This window comes from Mytilus californianus, unplaced genomic scaffold (genome assembly GCF_021869535.1).
Source record: "Mytilus californianus isolate M0D057914Y unplaced genomic scaffold, xbMytCali1.0.p SCAF_3, whole genome shotgun sequence".
Taxonomy (NCBI): domain Eukaryota; kingdom Metazoa; phylum Mollusca; class Bivalvia; order Mytilida; family Mytilidae; genus Mytilus; species Mytilus californianus.
The window spans coordinates 74,771,627-74,793,751 of NW_026262679.1; the positions used below are offsets into that span (position 1 = coordinate 74,771,627).

Here is a 22,125-nt window from a genome sequence, read left to right on the forward strand (position 1 = left end):
ATTCTTCAACTTGACATCCAAATCTGACATCAAAATAAAAGAAGATTCCAAATCTAGGACCAATTTAATATACCCCTGTAATAGGCGTCTTTTTTTGTTGTTCTCAAATCAATGTCCCAATAATATTGGCTTCTCTAATTGACATCCTTTTTAGAGACTAGCAACAATGAAATCAGTTTTATAAAATGGTAGGTTGAATCTAATACTCAAAAACTTGTGAAAGATATAATATTTAAATCTTGTTAAAAAATAAATAAAAATAAGAATACATTTTTTTTTCTGTAAATGAAATAAAATCTTTCATATATTCTATTTCAATGCAAGTAAGATCTTCTTTTCATGTCTGACTACTATTCCTATCTTGAGTTAACTAAAAGATCAGATCTAAAGAGGGTAGTTCTTGGTTAAAGAGAGGTAACTATTTTTTTTTTTAATTGACTGCTTCATTTTGTAATTTTTATTGAAGTATAAAAGCATTTACCAACACAATTTTGTATGAAGTGTTTACTAAAAATGTGTGCACAATCAACACTTTTACAACCCATTAAAATTACAAAAAGAAAAATCTAATTCTTATAACTGCATTTTTTTGTTGCAAACATGAAATTACCAGTTATATCAAGCTTTTTTTATATTCCCTATGCATTGTTGTGAAGTTGTCATAGAAAGCTCATGCAGTCATGAATGTTGCATTTTATTTGGAAATAAATTAATAATCTTACAATTCCTTAAGATTGCTATCTGTCAAATTAAAAAAAAAAAATGGATTCTTATGAACATATGTGTTAGAAATAGTCTCTTTCAGCTATGAGTTATAATTATTCATGACAAAAACAACTAAAATAATCTGTGTTTCTTGAAAGCTGGGAAGTAATCTGTTAAAATTATTGACAAAACAATTCAGTTGATTCTTAAAGAGTTATCTCCCTTGACATTGGTCAAACCGGAAAAGTTGATTACAAACGTGGTGAATTTAGCACACTACAGGTTAGTTGGTGATTGTCATTTCCATCCACCTGCAAGGTAAATGGGTAAAGTGAGCAAATTTTCTAGATGGTCATCTGTGCCCAACCTACAAATTGGACATTCAATTCTTTTTATTTCATTATGAAAATTGGGCAAGCAATAACATGAAAAATGAGTTAATATTTTAAATTCAATATCATTACAAAAATATCAGGTTAAGCATGAGGCCAGTAGCAGTTTGCCAAAAGATATAGGCAGATGGAAATGACTGTAGCGTAAATATTGGCGGTTTCCTGTCATGAACTGAAATAAAATCCTACCTGTAGCCTTTGTTTCCTCTATTCCTTTACAGCTGACAGCCTTCATTCAGAACAATTGCTGAGAATTTGGGAGATAACTTCAATTTGGACTTTTTCTTTGGTGCCCGTTCTTTCTCCTGTGAAGTTGCATCCTGTACTTCAGCTGTTTCATCCTAATCACTGACTTCATGTTCCTCTTCATTTTCTGGCACTGCATTTCCTACTGTGGCAAGTCTTTTACCCTAGACAGATATATAAATGTACTAATTTATAAGGGACTGGTCATTTTCTTTCATTGGGGGGAATGGGAGGAAACAGTAGAATTTCTCGAATTTTTTTCCTGTCCCCATTTTAGGAAGGAAAATAAATCCAAGACCCCCTTCCAAACACATTAAAATTTCACCAACCCCACCCCCCCCCCCCCCAAAAAAAAATAAAACCATTTCTCAATACTTTTATTCTTTATAACACAAAAATACACATGTATACAATTTCTTTTTACATTATTATCGTTCAATAAAATATTGCATCAGTAGTGGATCTAGAGCTTAAAAGTGAGAGAAGTTGTTTTAGAGTTCAGAAAACTTTATTTGGATATATATAAAAATGAGGAGATGTGGCATAATTGCCAATGAGACAGCTATCCAATAGAGTTAAAATGAAGTGGTAGTAAGCAATTATAGGTCACAGTACCACCTTCAACAGAGTAAAAATGAAGTGGTACTAGCAAGAAATTATAGGCCACTGTGATGCCTTCAACAATGAGAAAAACTAAACTCATACTGTATAGTCAGCTATAAAAGGGCTGACATGAAAAATGTTAAACAATTCAAACGAGAAAACTAACGGCCTAATTTACAACAAAACAATTTACGAAAAACAAATACTAGTACATGTATGACAGACCTGAACCAACAACAACCACTGTACTACAGTATTGGGACAGGCACATAAAGAATGAGGCAGGGTTAAACATGTTTGTGAGCACTCAACCCTCCCTTAACATGGAACAGGGGTGTTACAGCACAACATAAGACCAAACTGTAATAGTCAGTTGCAATTTGCAACTAAAAAAATAGGTAAGAGACACAAAGCACTGAAAAAAAGAGTACTTGTAGTTACTGAAAGCTAGTTTCTGAGGCCAATTACAACTAATAAATAAATCATGTTTTCATATTTTTTGGCCAAAATTATGAGTTAGTGAACCAACTCCTCTCCTGCTATTTGGCCAAAATTTGTCAGTTCCATGAGACTTTTATTTTACTTGAAGGGATTCTCTTGCCCCATTAACATTATCTATTCCTACCACCCCACCCTTCCTTCCCCTTTCCTACTTACTTCAACCAATCCTTTCCCATACATGTATTTGAATACTAAAGTACATTATTCTCAAAAGTTAAAGGAGGATTATCAATTCAAAATATAAAATTATCAAAATACCCCAAATTTGAACTTAACATTCAAAATCTGTTAAAACGAAGAAAACAAAATGGTGAAAAGGAAGCCATTTATAAATTTAATTATAATTATTTTTTTAAATCAGCTGAAAAGCTGTACTCTAAATGTTTTGTAATGATGTTACTAATTGATATGACTATTCCAAAATTGACCTGTTAGTTAACAACACCTCCTTTGGTATGAATATTTTTATCTATACCCTTTCCCAATCTGATTTAGATACAGATCCTGTGTCCAAGCTTCACTTACAATGCAAGGAACTGAAATATGGTGTTGTTTCACTTTCTGTTTAGAAGACCTTTAGGAATTTTCAAGTTTTGTCTTAATGATATATTCTTTCAAAAATTTGGGGGCAAAATTTTCCCTGGTTGAGGTAATAAAAATCACAGCATAAACTTGTAAACAAAAAATGGACAAAGAATCTGTATTTCAATCAAATTGACTCTTTCCTGACCTCTCTGGTAAAGTAAGCTAAAGTTAGCTTGTGGTTACTTTTAACAACAACAACAAAAAACTGCTTCATCAGTATGATTTCAATCAAGCTTTTTAAGGCTTGTACATTAAAACACTTCTTGGATAGGGGTGTACACCATGGTTTGAGTGGATTTTGACATCTCCATCAATCCATGATGGAAGTAAGCAGATGTGAGAAATCAGTGTATAGTAAAAGAGTATCTCTAGTAATGGAAATGATATGGATCAAACGTATTGTGCCATTCAGCACAAGTCAAATATACAATAAGAGTTATCTCTCTTTAACCATTCTAAGTCCTCAGACAGCCACACTAGTAGTTTACAAAATACTAAAAAAGTAAATTTTGCATGGAATTCTAACTTTTATAAATGTTTGTGCCACAGAAGACATAACCTTTTTTTAAGATGGCTCATGGTATATTTAACTGAACAAGACTAAGCTATTAAGGTCAATCAGCTGTGTCCATGCAAATATGAAGGATTAAAACTTGAATCGTGAATATAAAACTTTAAGGTTTGTACATTCAAACACTTCTTGGATAGGGGTGTACACTACAGTTTGAGTGGACTTTGACATCTCCATCAATCAATGATGGAAGTAAGCAGAGTAGGCAAAATTTCAAGGCGGTAGAATAAAATAAACTTTTTCATTCACTTCTAATAATAATTGAACATACATTACACATTTAGAATATCTTTTAAAAAATCTGAGGTTGAATGTAAGCGGCAGGAGTTAGCTTCCCAAGAGTTGGTGAACAAGTGGAAAAAACAACTTCCATTTTAGCAGTAGTGTATGTTGAACGAGACAAACAAGAATGTGTTTTAAAAAGTGCAATTTTTAATTTTCCTTTCCAGTTAAATTAAGAGAATTTTAAAAGCACTGTTTTATTTTGCAAGCAAACAAAGGTCAATGCAGGCACACAAAAAAAAAAAACAACAGAAAAACAGACACATCAAAAAGCAAACAAAAGATGTGCTACAAACGAATAAATAATTCTTATTCTATTCACCGTATTGTCACTGAGTTTTTCTCCCAGTAAAAGAAAAACAAATAAAGCAAATAATAGCAAGGCATAATATAAAATAAAGATTTATATACATTTTGTTGCAAAAGCCAAGTAAGTCAATGTCTAAATAATTCAGGATTTCAAAAGCATAATAAAAACAAATTTTAATTTGAATTATAAATTAAATATCCAAAACCAGATACAAATCAAATAAAACTTATCATTTTTTTTATTTTGCAATGGCAAGTATTATTTTCATAAAAGGGGAACTGACATCAAAAGTTAAAAAGTTGCTGCTATTAAGTCTTCTTCTTTAGAGTTTAAATAAAATAAATTCCTCATGAGACTAGCTTTTGGCTATCAACAAAGGTGCTTTATCCATTAATTTGAATTTCCAAGTTTGGCATGGTTTCACAATGCTGATATATGGCCCAAGAACAGTTATTTCATAGTGTATTTCTTTTAGACAAAAAACGCAAATAAAAAAAATCTCACCTGCTCTATCCAAAAAATTGTTTACAGTGTAGTATACTACTTTTGGAACAAATTATGTCAAAATTATAGAATAGTCTATCGGCTCAAAATATGGACAATTTTGGGTTACGGGGGGTCTGTAATTCAGTTTGACAGCTTCAGCCATACTATTTTTTTACCTTTTCAAACTGGACCAAATCACTACTTTACCAAAAAATTCATCCCCCTACTTACTATCTTATGCATAAAATATGAAGAAATAAATTTGAAAGGTGTATGAAAAAAATTTGCAAGTTATACACTGTCCACACTAAGGACAACGAAAATGTGTCCCTGGACCATATGTGAATTTATTTTGCAGCTAATTGTAAAAGTATCAGATACAAAATTAATTAACATGCAGCAAACTAGCAGATAAAAAGGCAACAACTGCAGCACTTGTTAGCCTGTATATTCTTCCTTAAAATGTAAATACTAATTGTGGGATCTAAAAGCCATTCAGCACAAGTCAAATATAAAATTAGAGTTATCTCTCTTCAACCATTCTAATTTAGAGTTATCTCTCTTCAACCATTCTAAGTCCTCAGACAGCCACATTAGTAGTATATAAAATACTAAAAAAAGTAAATTTTGCATGGAATTCTAGCTTTTATAAAAGTTTGTGCCACAGAAGACATAACCTTTTTTTAAGATGGCTCATGGCATATTCAACTGAACAAGACTAAGCTATTATGGTCAATCAGCTGTGTCCATGCAAATATGAAGGATTAATACTTCGTGAATATAAAACTTTAAATATAATAAACTTTTCCTTTATTCTTCTACACAACCCAGTTTTTACTCAATTCTTCTTTGTCTATATGCTTGTAAGTGAATAAAAAAAAAAAAGTATCTAATTTATATTTAAAAAAACATTTTCAAAGGAAACAGGGAAAAATTACAATATGCAATAACATATATATATGTTTACCTTGAGAATAATTTTGCCCATTAGATCACTTGGAGATGGGATGGTTGCAGGAGGCTCTTCAGGGGCATATGGGAGATCTGTAAACAAACAGGAGATAGATATAGTGTCACAAACAAAAGATTTGTAAAATTTGTTACTTTGTGAATCTTCTAAGTATAATTTTCATTCCTGTGTAGTAAACATCAACTTTTGAACAAAATTCATTTTAAAAAGTCAAAAATTATCAAAAAGATTTGTACAAAGTAAATAAAGTTAGAAAACGGAAACAAAAAATTTGTACTTAATCTTAGGTTTCATAATGTTTGGTTGGGGCAAACTTAAGTTACAGAATGGAAACTAAAAATTTTGCAATCTTTCGATTTATAAAGGGGCATAACTGAATAATGGTTAAAGTGACACTACCCAAATTCAACTTGATCTGTGTTTTATCAGTGGAAGTCAAAATTAAACATTGCATTGTTTAAAGCATTGATTGTATTGATTCAACTATAATCCTGGACAAAGGAAGTTAACTCCAATTTTAAAAATTACTTTGATATTTAGAAGAAAATAAAAATTTTGCAATTTTTCCATTTATTAAAGGACATAACTCTAGAACGGTTAAAGTGACGCCACCAAAATTCAAACTTGATCTGTGTTTTGTGGTAATAAGCATTGTGTATAAGTTTCATAACATTTGGTTGAGGCAAACTTAAGTTAGAGAACGGAAACTAAAAATTTTTGCAATTTTTCCATTTATAAAGGGGCATAACTCTAGAACGGTTAAAGTGACGCCACCAAAATTCAAACTTGATATGTGTTTTGTGATAATAAGCATTGTGTATAAGTTTCATAACATTAGGTTGAGGCAAACTCAAGTTAGAGAACGGAAACCAATTTTGGGACGTACAGACAGATAAGGGTAAAACTTAATGCCCCCACCGCTACGGCGGGGGCATAAAAAGTTATCAATTAGCTTTGTAAAAAGTAAAAAAGTTTTCAATAAGAATCAGTCTGTGAAGAATTAAACTTTCATTTTTTAATATGAAAATCTGTTCACCAAAATGTACATTAAATTATTCAACCCAGCACCAAGCAATAACTAAAAAAATATGTTATAGGAATACAACAACTAAAATACAGAAATTCAATCAACATTAATTCAAGTTATAGTGAACTGTTTAATGTTAATGTATACAGTCACAGTGACCTACTTACCTCCAAAGATGGCATTTACTTTGTTAACCATAACAGCTTGTTGTTTGACAGAACAATGATTATCTGTTGATAGAATGACAGAATACCTGTGAATATATGGAAAAACACAGATTATTTAATAAGATTAATTAAACAAAAAGAACCCCATTATAAACAAACTTGTTATAGATACAAGGATTAAAATTTTGTATGCCAGAGGAACATTTCATCTACAAAAGACACATCAGTGGCTCTTGAATCAAAAAATTTTAAAAGGCAAATTAAGGATGTTCGCTTGTTTTTGACTTTTTGTCAGATATTCGAAATCCTCTAGTTTTATACATGTAGTGCCAATAGAAATTTTGCCCACTGACCCCTACTTTTCTTTTCATAATTTTATTGCATATAGTTTTAAAAGTCCTTTTTGAAAATTTTATAAAATCCATGTTATTTTTTCATAGCTTTTGAAAGGAAAAAGGTGTCAATGTTAAATATATGAAAAATCTAGAGAGAACCATTTCCCGCCAAATTTTCAATTGATTATATCTCAAAAACTAGAACACTGACCTATCATTTTTTTCTAATTTTTAGGTTCCCTTATTCATATTCTATCAATCTATAACAGTCGTTTAAAAACCTTGTTATTTTGAAATAGAGGAGTGAACATCCTTAATGAACGAAGTTGAAGAGCATTAAGGACCAAAATTCTAATATACAACATTGTACTCAGTTACTCTGAAAGGATAAGAGGTATCAGCAACAATGGTGGCACTTTTCGTGATGCTCATGTCATTTGTAAGTCCAATGCTACGGCCCATTTAGTCATAATTCAATCATTACTGAGGTAAATGAGAATAAGATTACATTTACAATATATGGAACAAATCTATAATCATCTTTGACAGATACTACATAAGATCCCATCAAATCCTGATGATGCCTGTAAAACATTCAAGGAATTTACCTCAAATTTCCCATTAAGAACCCTAGTTAAGGTGTCATAGTAACTTTAATAAATAAAATTTGAAAGTTTTCTGCTATAATTCTGCATCTTTTTATACACACATTAAGATTCTGAAATTTCACCAAAAAATTCAACATCCTATGTCAATTTTGTTAATTTCTCTGTAAACATTGAATTGTAATTGACTTGTGGGGAAAAAGTTTATGATAAAAAAAAAATTTTTATAAGCTATATTTCACAAGAAGAAAATATAAGTTGTAGATGTGTTACCATGGAAACAAAGATACCATATATCGGCTTTTTTTCGAGATTTGATGGCAAAATGGGCAGGTTAAATTTTCACTGTGTATAATTTTTGCTGAATGGGAAAATACACGCGAAAAAATAACTGTATCGTATTGTTAAAGTTGTAAACAACATAAACTTAATTAACTAACAATTTATCGATATCAAATAAATATGAGTACTACAGACGAAAATACACTTTCAAGGAACGTAAAATATTTACATTGGAGTATGATAAAAGTTGAAGGTTTTGATCATTACAGGTATACAAATATCCGTGTAAATGTGATTTATTTTATTTTTACATTACATGCAAAATGTTCGGGTTATGACACTAATCAATGGAACGTCGCTAATTAACATTTTTAACAAGTCAATGATTGCTGTGTTGTCAAAAGGTGTGATCTTAACTAAGTATGCATATTCTTGTGATCTGTCGAACAACACAAAAGACTCGATAATTAACAGTCTTTCAAACAACCATAAATCTTGGAATATGTAGGGAAATTTACGCTGGGTTAAATTTTCACGTTTCTTTTGGTGCCGCGAATAAAGCGAAAATTAAAAAACATGCGAAAAAAACCTGATATACGGTATTCAACTTACGGTGAGGCTTGGAATGCATATTCTCAGATTGCTGTGATGACATCATGGAAGAGAATTTTAGATGTTAATGTGTAACCATGGTAAATAACAGGATCATAGTCAGGACCATCCTAAAAGTCCACTGAAAAAAGAATAAAATCATATATTTCTGTTGCCATAGTAATCAATAAATGTGTAACCATGGTAAATAACTGATTGTTCATAAGGACCATTTAAACATTTGCTGAAGAAGAATAATATCATATATTTATGTTGCCATTTAAGGTAACCAATAAATATATACTGGTAACCATGGTAATTAACAGGCTCTTCATGAGGACCAAACAGTCCACTGAAGAAGAATAAAATCATACATTTATGTTGCCATAGTAATAATTAAATGTGTTATCATAATAAAATACCTCATTATCAGTCTATAAACACTTCACTAAAAAAAGTATCTATGTTGCAATGATATTAAATTACTACTTTAATGAGCTGACACTTCACTAAAAAAAGATAATGCATCTATGTTGCAATAGTATTAAATTACATCTTAAATGAGCTGACACTTCTCATGTGACTTTATCATGGTAAATTACAAGCTCATCATACCTAGAAGCACATGGTCAGAATATGTCTTTTTTGTTAGGTTTTTTTTTGTGTTGTTTGGTTGCTGTTTCATTGACCTCAAACCAATGTTCCTTTTATTCAGATTAACTACTTACATTCTACACGTTTACATCCATTTGACAGAGCTGTTATGTATGCCTCTATTTTACTGGGACCTTTCAACTGATCCTCTTGTAAATATCTGGTTAAAAAATCATTTCTTCAATGTAATTTCATATTTTGCTCATTCATAACATGGATAATAAAGGTTGAATACGAGTTTATCTTGATCTTTCATTAAGACATAAATAAAGATTCTAAATTGTATCAAACATCACTCAAAAATGGAACAGTTTACCATCGCCCTTACGGGATGTAAATTCTTTAAATGTTTTTAAAAAAATAACTCAAGATTCACTGCTTTTAAGGATTTCTGGTATATTTTTTTTTTTTTTTTTTTTTTTATATATATATATATGCATTTGTACTTTTAACTGACTGCATTAATTTTAGACTGTTTTGTATATTTTAGGGTACATGCAATTTTTTTTTAACTGCTCGTTTGATTCATACAAATGTATTAGTTAGTGCTTTGTATTGTGTTTTATGTCTTTTTGTTCTTTTTTGTATTTGTATTTTATTTTTTGTGAAGTGCTGAGAGTAGTTGTTGTTATTCTATAATGTGCTCTATAAATATTGTATTTTATAATTATTATTATTATCACCCCTCTTTTATGGTGGGGTTTTAGTTGCTCAGTCTTTAGTTTTCTATGTTGTGATTTTTGTTTTGTGTATTGTTGTTCATCTTTTTGTTGCTTTTTGTTTTTAGCCATGGCATTTTAGTTAATTTTTCGACTTATGAGTTTGAATGTCCCTTTCATATCTTCCCCTCTCTTCTAGGGTAAAAAAGAACATCATCAGGCTGTTAGTTTATTCGTTTGAATTGTTTTACATTTGTCATTTTGGGGCTTTTTATATCTGACTATGCGGTATGGGTTTTACTCATTGTTGAAGACCGTACGGTGACCAATAGTTGTTAATTTCTGTGTCATTTGGTCTCTTGTGGAGAGTTGTCTCTTTGGCAATAATACCACATCTTCTTATTTTTATATCATGAATCATAAATTGCATCATGAATGTACCCACAGATAAAGCAGCTCAATTTTCAACAAGATCACAATGGTCCTGCTATATATGTCTGTGAAAATTCATATGTAAGAGTTCGATAAAAAATTGCATATTAAAATAGTCTTTCTTTAAATTCCAAAGAGAAAATCAGAAATACCAAATTACAAAATAATGTGTATGTGAAAACTAGGGATATCAACTCGGTGAAGATTTACTAATCGATTACTCGTTGGATTTATCGAGTGATACTCGAGTACTCGCTCGGTAAAAACATTTACATGTACAAAATGGAAACACAAAATTATACCATTTATGTATTGTGGGTTGTTGTCTTATGATCGTAAAACCCTCAACATTATTACCTAAAGCTAGATGACAGTCCAAGGAATTTTATACCATAATTAATAGCTCATTTGCTACATGCACTAATTATGTTAGCTGGTAATAATCTTATCAAGTAATTAATTAATATCTATAAAAAAATTATTACTCAAGCAACAGTATTTGTAAACCGTAAAAAAACACATTTAATGATCAACAAAGGGGTTGTGGTTAGAACTTACTGATGCCATTTATCATTTTCCTAGGGTCGACACAGGGTGCAACGAATTTGTTCTTATTTAAAAAATTTATCTTGTCAACCTTTTCTTGGATGTAGCGATTTCTCAGATTTGTTAGGTAATTAACAGTCATGCTGATTAAAATGCATGCTCTGACGTACAGAGGTGGGGGAGTGACTAAGATAAGCTAAACGTGTAAGCCTTTGAAAAATACTCTTGTTCATATATCATACATGTACCTCTGTTTGAAGGAATTTTTAATGACAGTTAAACGCAAACATTTGAATAGTATTTTAATTTTCATTAACTTTGATTAATATATAATTTCCCTGGAGGCGCTCTCAATAAAATATTTTTTTGTTTAAAATTAAGAAAGCAACATCATTCTAACAGGAAACCGATTAGTCGAGTATCATTTTGGTACTCGATACTCGGTACTACCGAGCGATACTCGAGTACTCGAGTACTCGTTGACATCCCTAGTGAAAACACATGGCTAAAATATAAAGATGTATAAAGAATTCTGCTCCTTATGGTGTATATAATTTTACCTTTAATTACAAAACAAAATAGGAACATTTTTTATTGCATAAAACGTCAAAACAACAAATTTGGAATGATGTTTTAAATCTCATGCTATGAGATAAAGCTTGTCAATCACCCTTCAAAGGTGGGTTTGTTCTTCATGTACTCCATTTATCTCCATAAGTGTATAGAATATAGGATCAAATCCCATGAAACAAACAACATATTTTGTTATTTCAAAATTACTTTATGTTATCAACTATGTTTCTACTTGCGTATTATTCGATGAAGTTACAAAATAATGTGTAACAGGTCTGTTCATATCTTGTTAAACTCTGGTATGAGCTGGTTTTAATATTTGTTGATCTTTAGAGCAAAGGAAACATCTAAAACCTACAATAGAAAAACAATTTAAAATTCAATTATTTTCCCTTGATTATACATTGTATGTGTAATCGGCACTTAGACTATGAATGAAATAATTCATCATAATGATAGATCAAGTAAGAAGACCTCTGGATGTCTTTGTGTTTTTGATGGGAACATTATATATTAGTCTAAGTTTTATGTGTTGTTAGGTGGTTGTCTCTTTGGCGTCTCCTGAACATTTCAATATTAATTCATATTGTTTCACAGTTTTCTACTTGAAGATTTGAGCACTCATAACACCTTACAAATTTCATTTTAATAAAATCATTCCTATTATCACTTTAAATTTATCTATCTCCAATTTTACTTGTCTTAGATATTTGAAACAATATAAGTAAATATAAATTCAATCTAATAAATCAACTTAAAAAATTACACTGTTTGGACAGGATTTTATTTCAATTTTGCTCACTGTTGTAAAATAATATGATTGAAACTACTGAGGGCTTTTCCAAAATTAGTTGAATTGGGGTTGGGGTGGGGCGATTTTGTAGGGCACTGTTTTAAAAATTTGATGGGTGGTGATTATTTTAGACAGATAGCCTTGCATAGGCCATGCTTAAATTACAATAAAAATAACTTCTTGGAAGTTTTTTTGTCGGTTAATATTGTCCTAGACATGTTTCTGGATAGAACATAAAAGAAATTTCTTACCAATAAGACTCATATGATCTTCAAACTGTATATTTGTTTGAGGTTCATAAGCTGCTATCCTTGATCTTCACTTACATTCTCCTGAATAACAAAATAAAACATACAGTTCAAGATTATGATGAAAAATTATAAGGTTCGTGATTACTCTTTCAAAAAGTGTCACATGTACACTCTTTAACAGAAAAACTTGTGGAGTTACAGATTATGATACAAATATTATTCTTTTATGTATATATAAAATAACAAATAAAATAAACAGATTTTAATATTTCAATTATCAAAATCAAAATCAAATATTTTTAAAAAGTTATTTGGCTCCGTGATTTAAGAAAATACGGGAATTTCTCGCTGCATTGAAGACCTGTTGGTGACCTTCTGCTGTTGTCTGTTCTATGGTCGGGTTGTTGTCTCTTTGACACATTCCCCATTTCCATTCTCAATTTTATGTTTTGTGCCTTGCTTTATATAAATTATATAGATATTTTTTTGTTCCTGGAAGTCCTAGTATTGGTTTTATTTTCTTTTCATGGTTACCGCACTAGTTTTAAACTCAGCTCAAAATAATAAAACACTTTTTTGGGGGACTTGATGAAATCCTTGAATCTTTGTCCTCTATATTTATTTATCTTATATTTGTAGATGTTTTATTACCTTTTGTTAATCCTTCATAAGCCTTAGATCATCAGCTGTAAAATAACCTTTACCTCCATCATACCTGAAAGAAAGTAAACAAAATACATCATTCATATTTTGATTAAGAAAAAAACATTTGCAGACTTTTTGAACAAGTGCATTAAATTTTCCTAAAATAATTCATAATATTCCATATAACTGAAAATAATTCACATTGAAAAATCAAAAGTGTAAATATATAGGTACATATGAATTTTTAAAACAACTTAACATGTAAATAAAAAAACATAATATTTTCAGCTTTTAATTTTTTGCTATTTTGTTAATCACAGCATATTGAAGGGTAGATAATCCCAACTCAAGAACAGTAAAAGCGACGTTACTTAAATTCGTTCTTGATCTGAGTTTTGTGGTTATAAGTATTGTGTATTAGTTTCATAATATTAAGTTGAGACAAACTTTACCTCAACTTAAGTTAGAGAACGGAAACGAAAAATTCTTCAATTTTTCAATTTGCAAATTAAAGGGGCATAACTCTAGATTCTAGAACGGTAAAAGTGATGCCACCTAAATTCAAATTGATCTGTGTTTTGTGGTAATAAGTATTGTGTATAAGTTTCATAACATTTAGTTGAGGCAAACTAAAGTTAGAGAACAGAAACCAATTTCGGGACATACGGACGGACGTACAGACGGACAAGGGTAAAACTTTTAAATGCCTATGGCGGGGGCATAAAAAAATCTGCTAAAGTGCCAAACAAGATTTTGTGAGGTAGACAAAATTGACCTCAAAACAATGGTATTGAATTTTGATGTCCAAAAATAGGCAGATCGGACATATTTTGACCTCATTTACTGACTACTTTTGTTTGGGTTTGATTGTAACATTATAATGAGACTGAAAAATGATTTTTTTTAAAAGTTAAATAATGATTTTAACTGGCGTAACCATGCATAAAATGTGTTTAGGCATTTCTCTTCGAAAAATGACTTGTTCAATGGAATAAAGCGTATAATTTGTAAATATTCCCTTTTTTCCTCAGGAATATGCTATTAAAAATAATTTATCTACTCTATATGTGGAAAATTTTGTGAAAATATAAGAAGTGGCAATTCTTACCTTTCATACTTTTAGTTCATTGATAAAAAAAATAATATGGACTCGTCCAGTGTCCAGTTTGAAGGCCAGTTAAGTTACTGTACAAGGACAGGGAACCAGTCTAAGTTTTAAGTGTTCTTCATAATATGTAATGTTTTGTTAGTGTCATTTGTCCTTTCACTTATATTTTGTCCAGGGTATTGTCTGTTTTTAATTATATTATGATTTTCACTTGCCCAGTTGGCAATGTCTTTTTTCTTATGTGCTTTTGATCATTGACTTTTTTTAATGCTAATGTCACTTTAATCTATTGGACAATTTTATCATTTTATGATTTCTACTAGCAGGTGTTTACAATTATTATGGTCTAGCAAAGATTATATGGGAATAATTCATGTATGTGCATTTTTTATGTGGTAATGGCTATTTATTATTCTGAACTGTATATCCTCAAGTCTGGCGAGTTTGTTCATTGTGTTAACCTAATGTTGAATTCAAAAACGATATATGTACATTACTCTTACGTCTGTAAATTATCAGAAACAAGGGGCAGTAAAGCATGATGCTAAATATATGTTAAACACATTCTACAGCTCAAATTATGGTTTTATAATGGTATTTACAATAGGTTGTATTTTTGTCTATTGTTTGGTGTTCTTTTGTAGTTCTTTTTAAAGTCAATCTTGAAAAATTTCTGTGTTCTAGGTCTAACAGCTGATCCAGCGTTCCACCTAATGATCTCATGACTACAATTCTTTGAAAAAAAAAGTTCAGACTTATTTCCCAGGAATCTAATAAAATTAGTAAGAGTTATCTACCTTATACCGATAACCATTGTAATCCAGCAATAAATGAAAACTGGTGAAAACTGGTAACAGCAAGGATTGATTGCTGAGTTTATGAGCTTTGGTCCTCGCTTAGAAGTTGAGAAGGAAGCATGTACAAAGGCTAGTAGAGATACATGAAAAAAATTATGGCTGATGCCAGATGACTTTTTATGATAAAGATTGGGATAAAGATTGGGGTTCCAGATCAACAGAAATTATGAAAAATTGTTGTTGTGTTTAACCACATTCTTCATGTGTCTGTCCCAAGTCAGGGGTCTGTAGTTCAGTGGTTGTTGTTGGTTTATGTCTGTCATATTTGTTTTTCTTAAATTGTTTTGTTATAAATTAGGCCGTTAGTTTTCAATTGAATTGTTTCATATTTTTCATGTCAGAGCCTTTTATAGCTAGCTAACTATACAGTTTGGGTTTTTCTCATTGGTGAAGGCTGTATGATTGCCTATAATTGCTTACATCCACTTCATTTGAACTTTGGTGGATATTTGTCTCATTGGTAATTATACCACATCTCCTTATTTTCATATTGAAGCATAACTGACCATTCCCTTCCATAGAAGCGAAGTTACATTTTATGATAATTTTCCTTGTACAGTGAGTGTTGTAAAATTTCAAACTATCGGCAAACAGGAAGTGGTTGCAAAGCTTTGTATAAATTGTTTACACTTGTCAAAGCAATATTATCAAGCTCCAGACCAAATATAACATCATTCCCTTCCATAGAATCCAATAAAAATAATAATTCACTTCAAACTATTTGCAAAAAAGTGGCTACACGGTTGATGTAAAAATTGTAACTCAACATTATAAAGCTCCAGACCAAATATAAAACCATTTTTTCTCATCGAAGCCAAGAAAAATTTGACAAAAGTTTTTTACCATGATCTTTCAGAAAGAGGGACAGTGTGGAGTGGTTACTAGACCTACTTTCACAGTTGGCAAAACATGTAGATGTAATACCACCAAATCATAGTACGTCACATCCGGTTACATACGAAAAAGGGTCTTAAAAAAATATTCCCTTGAATTTGACAGTTGTAGGAAATTAATCCTACATTTCATTGCAATAAAAAATTTCTGAGTCATAAAAATAAATCTTGGGTGTTTCAAAGCACCATTCTTTTTGTATTTTGTGTTTCTATAGAATATTTTGGAAACTTGAAGTTACATGGTTACTAAAGCTTGTATACAGGGGAAAAGGGGTGAAAATTTGATTGGTTAACTTCCAGTGATGGTTATTTTCTTATATGCAATGAAATATTATGTGAAATTTTGTCTATAGTACTGGACAGGATAAAACTTTACTCATGCCAAGTATTTCTTTATTTGAAACAAAGATAAATTCTGCACAATTTTTTGAAAATTGCAAATTTAACAAAGACTAATAGGGTAAAAACAAAGGTGGTATTACACCTAAAAAGAGAAATGTGAGTATGTTTTGATATATTGCATATTGCATGAACAGAATTAAATGAGTTTCATGCTATGATAAAAACTTTTTTGTGTTTCCTTGCACTTTTGTTTTTTTTATGGTTTGATTGGAAATGCATTTACCTTAACTCTATATTTGAAATCTTTGTTATTACTATCCATGTGTTCTTGATTTTATTGGCTTCTCCAGCTACCTCAGAATTCATTTCTACATGTGCAGCTTGACAGCCCATTACACCACCCAATGCATCTTCATGGGTTCTTCATGTCACCTGCTGTTTTAACATCATTTCCAGAAGAAACAAACTGTCTAATTTTACTTCTAAGATGGGCAATTTTTGCATCACAATAAGATTTACCATCCTGAGCCTCACTGAAGTCACATCTCTTTATCATGATTCCTAAAACAAATACGTCCACTTTTAAAGTAACTGTTTTGCAAGTCTGTCATAAAATTATACAGTGGTAAATAAACTACTTACCCTTATAATGTTTCTCTTACATGTATGACACAGATATTCCAAGTCAAATTGGGCAATAAATTTTTCAAAACTCTGTTAATAAACCAGATAAAACAATACTGCATATCTCCATATCATATATAGTAAGAATGCACACTGTACAAAAATGGTCTGATCAATCTGTCCTTATGTTATTTGGTTCTCCAAAAGGTAAAAGCAAGTGTAAGAGATAAATTAGTTCTTGTAAAATGTGTCCAAGCGGACACAAATTGCCAATTTTAAAAGTCCATGGTTACAGAATTTACTAGTATTTTCAGTCCGATGTCAGTAATTAATGTCATCAGACAATTTTCCTAGGTATTCATGTCTATGTCCATAATATTCCTAGGCCAAAATGTCCCTGTCCATAATATTTCTAGGCCAAAATGTCCCTGTCCATAATATTTCTAGGCCAAAATGTCCCTGTCCATAATATTCCTAGGCAAAAATGTCCCTGTCCTTTATTTTACTAGGACAATTCTTTGCACTGAAAGAAATCATTTACTTGTAAACATTGTAATGTTTAATTATTATGTTTCAATTTTGTTTTAACAGTTATACATTAATCTTTTATTGAAAAATGGAATTTTTTTTAAATATTACACGTCTGGACTTTTTTCCTTGGAAAATTGTGTCATAGACTTTTATCATGTTTCTAACTAAAAAAAAATTGTTTCTTTATTTTACTCTTTTGAAGTTTTAAGGATTGTCATATTGATAACACAGACTTTAATAAATAGGAAATAATATTTTTCATTATTCAAATATTTCATATTTTTATAATTTAGTCATTTTCTGAAGAGTTTGATACAAATTTGAAAATACAAAGTATTATTGAAATCCCATTTAAAATGTAAGAGTTGCATGTTATGTAATTATATGTTATGCATTTTGATATAAGCAGTTATTTTCTGTACATTGCTTTATAAATTTATAATTACATTACATGTATATTTAATTATAATACGTTATTTTGATTGGCTAACAGCAATCTCTCGTCATTCTGAAATTAACCTTCATTTCAAAATGAAATGTAACATTCATGATAACACGAGCTTCCAAAATAAAGTGCACAGGTAAACAAAAGAAAAACTTGATAGAAATCGTGTTTTCATGATCCTAGCAAAAAAATGTAATTATAAATATTGAATGCTTCTTTTAGTAATTTTATAGGGTTGTAAAAGTGTTGACCGTGCGCACATTTTTAGAATGAAGCCCTTACGCTTCTGCGCTTCATACAAAATGTACTTCGGTCAACGCTTTTACACCCCAATAAATTTACAAATAGAGGCATTCAATTCTTAAATACTTTGCAAAACAATATATAATCAGTATGAACATTTATTTGAAAAATGATCTACATTTCCTACAAATTCTACAGAAATATTATCATTAAAAGCTATGCATATCTTACCAGTTCTTTCTGAAATTCCATCAAGGGATAACCAGTTGTTTCCACAATGATAACAACCTGCATTATCACTTCTGAATTAAGCTGATGAAATACAAGGGAGTTGCTTCTTGCCAATGTGTTTTCCAAAACAGACAAAACTGCAAACTTATCTTGTTTCACCTGGTCAAAGATGTGTGTATAAGTCCTATGCTGTAAAATAAAAAGAAAATTAAACAAATGTTCTCCATCTCTTTTTCAAAAGTAATACAATTTCAACAAGTTTGGACACACACAAATGTCTTGCCAGAAGAGTATCCATGTAAAAAAACCGTAAGCATATAAGATTTACCAAAGTGTAATATTTGATGAGGGTGTAAAGGGTCAAAAAGAATTTCTACCTATTGATAATGAGAAATTTACCTAATGACTAAAACGAGACCATGACATTAAAATCAAGTTAAGTTGACATATGTCAGGTTGACACATCCACATTACAAGCAATACTGCTGACTTCTCATACCTAGTCAATTTATATCTCAAATATTGTTGATATACCATACTATTGAGAATATGACAAAATAATAAAATAAAATGCTCCGCTGGGCGCAGCTTGATACGACCGCAGAGGTCAAACCCTGAACAGTTGGGGCAAGTATGGACACAACATTCAAGCTTGATACAGCACTGAATTTGGATTGTGATTAAATATTTGACACAGCATAGGTTTCTGACACAGAATGAATGTGGTCTAAGAACTTAAAAAATTTTTAATTTACCTATTCAAACCATATCATTATTATTTGCTTTTATATATAAATCAGAAATAACCAATTTAAAATGGAAAATTTTAAAGAAAAAAAAAGGAAAAAAAGGGAAAAAAAATCCCTCCCCCAAATTTTTTGAACCCCCTTATGATTCATCAACCCTAAACATAATCCCAGCCTTCCCTTTGTGGTATGGTACCTTGCAGTACAATTTCAGAGAGATCCATACACTTGAACACAAGTTATTGTCTGGAAACTAGAAAAATGCTTGTTTTTAGGCCCCTTTTTGGCCCCAAATTCCTAAACGTTTAGGGCAATTACCCCCAAACTCAAACCCAGCTTTCCCTGTGTGATATGGAACCTTGTAGTACAATTTCATATAGATCCATACATTAACACACAAGTTATTGTCCTGAAACTAGTAAAATGCTTGTTTTTTGCCCCTTTTTGGCCCCTAATTCCTAAAATTTTGAGGCAATTACCCCCAAACCCAATCCCAGCCTTCCCTTTGTGGTATGGTACCTTGCAGTACAATTTCAGAGAGATCCATACACTTGAACACAAGTCATTGTCTGGAAACTAGAAAAATGCTTGTTTTTTGCCCCTTTTTTGGCCCCTAATTCCTAAAATTTTGAAGCAATTATCCCCAAAATCAATCACAGCATTCCATTTGTGATATGGAACCTTGTGGTACAATGTCAGAGAGATCCATTCACTAACACACAAGTTATGTCTGGAAGTTACAAAAATGCTTATTTTTGGCCCCTAATTCCTTAACTGTTGGTACCATAACCCCCAAAATCAATCCCAACCTTCCTTTTGTGGTATTGAACCTTATGGTAAAATTCCATAGAGATCCATTCACCTCAACTAAAGTTAGAGTGCGAAAACCAATGTGTCTTCGGACGACGACGACGCCAACGTCATACCAAAATACGAAATTTTGCGGTCATATAAAAACCTAACCACACATTTTTTTCTAAATCTACATAGTTAATGAATAAAGAATATAGGTCATGGTCAGCTTTGAGGTGCCTTACTAATAGGATCATACAATAAGCTATATAGGCATCGAATTGTGTAGTCCTAGGTGAACAGTTCTTGAAATATACAGCTTTCCAGTTTCAAAAGTTACCCTGCCACAAGAAAAGCAGTTGCTATGTCTTGTAATCAAATAATTGATATACCAGCTTGTAGAATTTACATTCGCAAAGTGTTATGTATATACTTGTCGGTGTAAAAGGGATATAATTCCTTTAAACTTTTCTCTAATCTAAATGGTGTAATTCTATAAGCATGAATATATCATAAACATGATTACATCCTAGAAAATTGTGATTTTAAGACTTTTTGTTGTTATGAATTTTAATGAAATGAGTCTACGATTCCAAAAGACCACTAATTTTATAAAAGAAAAAACTGTTACATAAAGATTGCATTAGAATACATTATATTTACCTGATGAAATAAAGGTTTAAAAAAGAAGTTAAAGGCATGAGCCACCTTTCACTGTGAAAGTCTTTGATGGTGTTGCTTTACTTGTTTTGGATCTTGTGAACCTTAAAAAGAAAGAATATGCAAATATTAAAACAGAATTAAAGAAACTATTGTACATTTCAGTATCTTTATAACTAATAAAATCAATATAAAAAGAAGCTTTTCTGATTTTTAGCTGCTATATAATACCAGGAAACTCACTTATAGTGGAAGCCTTTCAAGCATTTCCGTGTTCTGTACCTTTATCCCTATTATTGTTTGGTATTTTGCAATTAAATTTTTTTGGATTTATTTTTTAATATAAAATCTTGAACTGAAAATTGCTACTATGGTCAAACTACTAAGATTCCATAAATCGTCTGATGATTATCTAGATGAACTAACATTTTAATGATTAATAATAATAATTTGTCATATAAATAAAAGTCCAAATTGTGATGTTCAACATTTTGAACTGGTACAAGAGACTCAATGGGGGAAATGAAATGTGCCAAGTGTATATTAATTTCAAAAAAATGTAAACTGTTTAGAGAAATTAACAAAGGGCGTCCTGGTTGCAAGAGTGCTACATTTAACTATGGGTTTCAGACTGGCGTGATTAACTCTAATATTGGTAATGACAGCATGCAAGTATTTTTGACTAATTCATGTATTCCTCCTATGGCAAAAACAACAATGCAGAGAATAACAAATAATGTTTGTGACAAGGTTGTAACACTTGCTAAGAATGAAACCAAACAAGTGGTTGAGAATTTTAGAAGGAAACATCAAAACTTAGGTTTAAATAAAAATAGTCCTGTAAAATTACAAATGGATGGTACCTATCAGAGTACTTATATAAAAAGTAGACATAAAATGGGTAAAAATGCATCACAAGCAATTGGTATTGCCTGTGAAAATGAAACAAACAACCACGATATCATAGGTTATCATTCAATAAACAAACTATGCTGGGTTGGTGCATGTATACTAGATAGTTATGTTGTTGAATGTTGGTCATGAGTACTGCACAGCAAACACTAAAAGGTATGATCCTTTGAGTGAGAAGGATCTTGGGTATGAAAAAGGTAAAAAAAATTGTCAAACTTGATTTACTTGTGGACTATTGTACTACTGATAGGGATGCAAAAAGTGTACAAGGTTTACAAGAAGCAATGCAAGAAATATTTGATCATTTATGGTCAGTAAATACACTTGCAGATACTATACACAGGGGTCAAAGTCAGTTCCCTGAAGTGCTCAAATTTAGTGTCGGTATGTTCCATGGAGCTACAAAGGCCCAAATAATTTATATTAAAAATGAAATAGCTTTTGCCAATGATTTAAAATTACGGTAACACGGAATAATGAAATCATTATTTGCAAAATATAATGGTGACCGAACAAAATTTCCAAATGTT

General features: G+C 30.9%; 1 long non-coding RNA gene across 1 annotated transcript; it reads right to left on the reverse strand.

The window, feature by feature from the left end:
- Window positions 1-1,297: 1,297 nt before the first annotated feature.
- On the reverse strand, window positions 1,298-6,871 carry LOC127735092 (uncharacterized). Its single transcript, XR_007998033.1, has 3 exons — window positions 6,846-6,871; window positions 5,649-5,725; window positions 1,298-1,507 (listed from the first exon to the last, which is right to left on the reverse strand). It is a non-coding gene; the product is annotated as an uncharacterized LOC127735092 (long non-coding RNA).
- Window positions 6,872-22,125: the final 15,254 nt, after the last annotated feature.